This window comes from Benincasa hispida, chromosome 12 (assembly GCF_027475165.1).
Source record: "Benincasa hispida cultivar pf3 chromosome 12, pf3_genome.v1.1, whole genome shotgun sequence".
Taxonomy (NCBI): domain Eukaryota; kingdom Viridiplantae; phylum Streptophyta; class Magnoliopsida; order Cucurbitales; family Cucurbitaceae; genus Benincasa; species Benincasa hispida.
Genome location: NC_143489.1, coordinates 15,627,825 through 15,634,578, shown reverse-complemented (window position 1 = coordinate 15,634,578; position 6,754 = coordinate 15,627,825). Strand labels below are relative to the sequence as shown.

The 6,754-nt window shown below is 38.8% G+C and overlaps 1 pseudogene; it reads left to right on the top strand.

Moving 5' to 3' along the window:
• Positions 1 to 387: 387 nt before the first annotated feature.
• Positions 388 to 1,878, top strand: LOC120068120 (large ribosomal subunit protein eL15y-like; annotated as a pseudogene).
• Positions 1,879 to 6,754: the final 4,876 nt, after the last annotated feature.

Here is a 6,754-nt window from a genome sequence, read left to right as displayed (position 1 = left end):
GCAAATTGAATGATTCTGGATTTTTGAATTATTTTTATTTTCTTTCGTTTCTTGTATTTTAATACTCTCTCAGTTTAGATTAATGATAGAATAGCTTGGATTAGATTGGTACGACCTTACTTGAACATGATCTATTCTATAGGTTCTACTATTGTGTCCTCAAGTTTTAAGCTTGGATTAGATTGTATATGTTTTGTTTGATGAAATCGACAAGGTTTCTTCTATGTTTCTGATTTTTGTATGTATGTGTTTCAATTTGGTTCCTTCAATGCTAAAAGTTTCAATCGATAAAAATGTGTTTCAATTTTGTCTTTGTAGAAGCCGACAAAATTTTCCTAACCATTTTTTATAAGAAATTGAAGTGTACCCTCTTTATCTTGGTGTAAAATGGATTCTTTAGCACATTCCCATTCTCATTTTGCAGCAAGTGTGGAGATGCTTTTTTCAAAGTTTTCTAATAGATATTTTTTCTCTTTGTTACTTCTCACCATTTTCAATCCTTCCGTTTAAATTTTTTATGGAGGAGCCTAGATTAGATTACTGTATGTTTAGGATTGACGAAACCAAAAGAGAGTATCTTCTTCTGAATGGTTTTGTTTTTGCATGGTCTTGAATTTGTAATTTTTAGAAATAAGGGCGTACAAGTACGTTTCGGAACTATAGAGGAAGAAGCAGTCTGACGTGATGAGGTTTTTACAGAGGGTGAGATGCTGGGAATATCGCCAACATTCATCCATTGTCCGTGTCACTCATCACACTGGCCTTGATAAAGCTCGCCATCTTGGTTACAAGGCCAAGCAGGTAAGAAAGTATTCTATCATTTCCTGATAAAGTTGTTTTCATCTAGCCTTCAACGGCTTTTTCTAAGCGATCTGATTAGCATATTTTTCAGTTGTCATGTCATTGGTATCCTTATTATCTTTTATTTCATATGTTTTTTGTTTGTTGTTTGGAAGTTCTAGAGTAACATTGTATCTTGTCTGGCTAACTTTGATGGTTTAATTGTTTTGTACACTCTGTAATTAGGAATTTGCTTCTGTGAAGATTGTGGTAAAGTTTGGATGTTTACAGTTTTTAGCATTCTGTTTGAGCATTACACATTGAAGTTTTAACCTATTAACATTCTTTTTCAAGAACACATAATCATGATTAACCAACCTTGTGGACAAATGAGCTCTGATGTGAAGAGTCTTCTCTCATACTTTTTGGTTGAGTTTTTATTCTGATATCACATTTGCATAAGCCTCAATAGTAAGTGTAGAATTTTGTTGCAGGGTTATGTGGTTTACAGGGTCCGTGTGAGACGTGGTGGTAGGAAGAGGCCAGTTCCCAAGGGTATTTGTATGGAAAGCCAACCAACCAGGGTGTTACCCAATTGAAGTTCCAGCGCTAAAAGCAGTCAGTTGCAGAAGAACGAGCAGGGAGGAAGTTGGGTGGTTTGAGGGTTCTCAAGTCGTACTGGATCAGCGAGGTGATTGATTGTACATCGTTTTATTTCATTAGATAACTTGAGGCTAGGAGCAATGTTGCGATCTGAAATTGAGGTTGTGCCCTTAGTGTTCAACTTATTAAATCCTTGCATACCATTCTCTGTCTTATCAACTTTTCTGACCGTTCTTGAAATCAAAACAAGATCCTACCTTCAAATACTATAAGGTCATTTTGGTTGATGTTGCCTATAATGCGGTTCGCAATGACCCAAGAATCAGCTAAATCTACAAACTAGTCCATAAGCATAGGGAGCTCAGAGGACTTACATCCACTGGCAAGAAGTACAGGGGACTTCGAGGAAAAGGACACTTACACCACAAGACCAGGTCTACTCGCAGAGCGACCTGGAAGAGGAACAACACTCTCTCCCTTCGTCGTTATCGTTGAGTTTGGTATTGTTTTTCTCTGGTTTATTATTTATATTATAAGCATTCTGTTTGTTGGGGAATGGAGTGGAAGTTACTTTGATTTAAAAAGTTTTGAACTTTTATAAATTACATTGAGAATTGTCTGGATCTTTCTAAACTAACTCCTTAAGTACCACTAATTTCTCTAATGAACAATAGATCATAGTCCTACTATGACTAAACCCCTCTCGAGCCAAGAGAGGGAGTGTGGCACCTCATTGTTCAAGCCCTGGAATCAGCCCTTAAGGGAGCAATTTATCTACTTACTCATTTTTCAGGGAAGGAGTGAATTCCCTCTTGTGTAGCTGAGTTCCCAGCTCCCTAATCAGACGAATCCCTAATCGTAGACTAGTCAAGTCGGCGATCTGGCCACTCTTACCTATGCAAATCAAAGAACCGCTGTCATAGGTAAGAGTTCACAACTCACTCAAGATTAAGGTCATGTTACCTATGGTCATCCTTGTGAAATGAAAGTCTCAATTATGAACGGCACGAGACTAAACATTTCGTGGTCCGGTCTTATACAAACTTCTTTGTATCGAATATTCCTGCTTGCATGTCTAATACATGAATGATCAATATCATATCATTTGTAACACCTACAAAGCGGGCCATACTCGTAGTGTTACCTGGATAAGGTATCCCTCATTATTCATATACTACGACCATTTAGGTTATCACTTAAAAAGCGATCCACTTATATGTCTCCATATACATATTTAAGTTATAACGATAACCATGGATCTTAATTTATTGGTTTGTGATTAATGCAACTAAAATATCAAATATTTCATAGACTAGAGTGAATCATATACCATATTGAATGAACTCTTATACAAGAGTACCTATGAGTGGAAGCAGATCTTTCACATATACATTCAAACATACAGATATGCATTCACAATGCTAAATTACTGACATGCTTAAATTATCAATAAATAAGAGACCAAGAGATCATACCAGTTGAAGACTTTTCTTCACAAGAAATCTCGCTTTTGTTGGAACGACAAGCTATCGTTTAGCAACACCCAATCGTCTACCACGAATAGTCTCCACACGAACAGAAGGAAACGGGGACGACACCACCACTTGGAGCCCTCAGTATTCTCGAAGTGAGAATTCAAAGGGTGGACTTTGTTCGGATTTGGTAGAGGGGAGGAGGAAAAGAGATCGTATACAACGATCAAGCAAGTGGGAGAAAGACTCGTCTATCGTATAGAAAAAATTCTTGATCGTTGAAGTATATGATCATGTAGGAAAAGGTAAGCGATCGTTTATAGATCGTGTAGAAAAAGCTAAGCGATCGTCTATACGATCGTTTAGTAAAGCTCGGGCACTAAACGATCATTTAGTAAAAGATAAACGATCGTATAATCAATAGCGCGCGCGGGTGTAAGCGATAAGCGATCGTTCAACACTATCATATAGGCTTTGATTTTACTAAGTGATGACACACTCCCTTTTCTTTTTAAATCTCGCACTACACCGTGAGCTATTTAAGCGTCTCAAAACGATTTCTCATCTTACTCATTCGTTACGAAAACAGAAGAGACACCGGCCAATTATCCCATAACTGTCCAATTAATAAATAATAAATATAATCACATTATATTCATAACCTATGGTTTAATATCATATATTAACCATAGAATTTTTCCTCCACTAGATATAAATCATATTTATATCCAATTTCCTCCAAATTAATGTATCTCATACATAAAGTCAATTATATCATATATAATTAATTAGTTCAATTATATCATATATAATCGAACTCCCTCTTGTCAATTTGAACATTTCAAAATGACCTAAAATCGATCCTCAACATGTATCCAAGCTACTAAGGAGACCTTATGGTCCTATGGCTCGAAGCTCCAACGGTACGTGAATAACTGACTAAATTCTGTAGCCACGATACCACCATCCATTAACTGCCAGACATTCTACTAAAGACCGATATCTGAACTCTTCTTACTATAGATATATTTATATGTCCATTGGATATAACGAATCATCAGTACGATAATCCTTCACAAATGTTTAGCTGGGCCAATTTACTGTTTTGCTCATGTAGTTACATCTAACTCCTTAAATACCACTGATCCCTCTAACTAACAATACAACATTGTCTTACTATATGTGAACATCTCTCGGGCCATGAGAATGTGTGTGGTGTCACATTGTTCAAGCCTCGGGATCAACCCTTAAGGGAGCAATCTATCTACTTACCCCTGTTTCGGGAAAGAAGTGAACTCCATCTTATGAAGCTGAGTTCCCAGCTTCCAAATCAGACGAATCCTCAAAATGGTAGGTCTGAGTCGGCGTTTTGGCCACTCGCACCCAAGCAAATCAAAGAACCGCCCTCAATGGCAGGAGTTCTTAACTTTACAAACCTCCTTAGCAACTTCACAAGCCACTACATACTCGGACTCTATCGTGTAGTCGGTGATGCACCCCTGCTTAGTGCTCCGCCACACTATAGCTCCTCTGTTAAGAGTAAAAACTGACCCTGAAGTGGACTTCTAAGAGTCCTTATCAGTCTGAAAGTCAAAATTCGTATATCCCATAAGGATCAAATCCCTAGACCCATACACGAGCATGTAGTCCCTCGTTCTCCGAAAATACTTGAGGATGTTCTTAACTACGGTCCAGTGACCTTGGCCTGGGTTAGACTGATACCTACTGACTATTCCTGCAGCATAGCAGATGTTTGGCCTAGTGTAGAGCATCACATACATCAAACTACCAACAACATATGCATATGGGACCCGTCTCATCTCCTCAATCTCTTAAGGCAACTTAGAACACATGTCCTTAGACAAAGTGCCTCCATGCCTTAATAGTAGTAGGCCCCTTTTGGAGTTCTGCATCGAGTACTTGAATAAGATCTTGTCAATGTACGATTATCAATATACGATGCCTAAGTCAGTGCTAGCACTTTGTTCTTACGATCTCGAAAGATCTGTATACCCAGAATAAACTGAGCCTCTCTCAAATCTTTCATTTGGAATTGAGTCGCTAGCCAATTCTTAACTGCAGTCAGTAGACCTACATCATTCCCAATGAGTAGTATATCGTCTACATACAATACTAAGAAAACTACTGAACTGTTGACGATCTTCTTGTAAACACAAGGTTCATCAATGTTTTGGTCAAAGCCATACGATTTGATCGTAGTATCAAACTGAATATTCCAAGATCAAGACACCTATTTCAGCCCATAAATGGATCGATTCAGTTTGCAAACTTTTTGCTCTTGACCTTTGGCAATGAATCCTTCAGGTTGCACCATGTAAATGGTCTCCTTAAGATTGTCATTCAGAAAAGCCGTCTTGACGTCCATTTGCCAGATCTCATAATTATAATAAGCGGCAATGGAAAAGAGGATACATATCGACTTTAACATGGCAACAGGTGAGAAAATCTCCTTATAATCAACTCCCTCCACTTGGGTATAACTCTTTGCCACAAGTCGAGCCTTGAAGGTTTGCACCTTTCCATCAGCACCCCGTTTGCGCTTGTAGATCCATTTACAACCTATAAGACTTACCCCATCAGGTTGATCTACAAGATTCCATACAGAGTTGAAGTACATTGACACCATCTCGAGATTCATGGCTTTGACCCATTCATCCCAGTTAACATCCTTTATTGCCTTTTGATAAGATGATGGATCCTCAACGTCGCCATCTGCCACCATAGCTAGGATTTCTATGAAACCCAGATAGCGATTAGGAAACCCTCCCACTGCATCGAGGTTCCCTCAATTCTTAAGGTGGAACCGACCTACCAGATGAACTATCATTAATAACTCTGGCTGATGAAGCAGGTTCTTCAACAACTCTTGTTGAAGTTTCAGTAGTTTCGTTGGAAAGCTCACGTAGCACGACTTTACTACGTGGACCACCTCGACTCTTAAGGTGGAACCGACCTACCAGATGAACTATCATTAATAACTCTGGCTGATGAAGCAGGTTCTTCAACAACTCTTGTTGAAGTTTCAGTAGTTTCGTTGGAAAGCTCACGTAACACGACTTTACTACGTGGACTGTGCTCCCTGATATGATCCTCCTCTAGGAAAGTAGCATTCGTGGATACAAACACCTTGTTTTTCAGACGGATCATAAAAATAACCCCCTCGTGTACCTTTGGGGTAGCCTACAAAGAGGCACAAACTCAACCGTGATTTCAACTTCTCGGGATTTTCCTCAAGCACATGTGATGGGCAATCTCATATATGGAAGAGACGTAAACTATCTTTACGGCCATTCCACAGCTTCAGAGGTGTTCTTGCAACACACTTGGAAGGAAGTTGAGTTTATATACCACAGTCTCCACTGCGAAACCCCAAAACGAGTCCGGTAAGGAAGCGTAACTCATCATCGAACGAACCATGTCCAACAAGGTTCTATTTCTCCTCTCCACTACACCATTATGTTGAAGTGTACCCGACGCTGAGAGTTTGGGAAACGATTCCATGTTCAAATAAATAGTCCTGAAACTCAGAATCCAAAAACTCTCCACCTTGATCCGATCGAAGTGTTTTAATCCGTCTATCCAAAGCATTCTCAATTTCAGCCTTGAATACTTTGGACTTTTCAAAAGATTCAGACTTTCGTTGCATCAGATAAACATACTCTAAAGTAATCATCGGTAAATCTGATAAAATACTCATAGTCTCTTCGAGCTCGCATATTCATATGACCGCAAAGGTCAGAATATACTAATTCTAGAGGCTCTTTGGCTCGATAACCTTTTCCAATAAAAAATCTTTTAGTCATCTTACCCTCAAGGCAAGATTCACATACTGGTAAAGAATTTTCTTCTAACACGCTTAGAAGGCCATTTTTCACCAA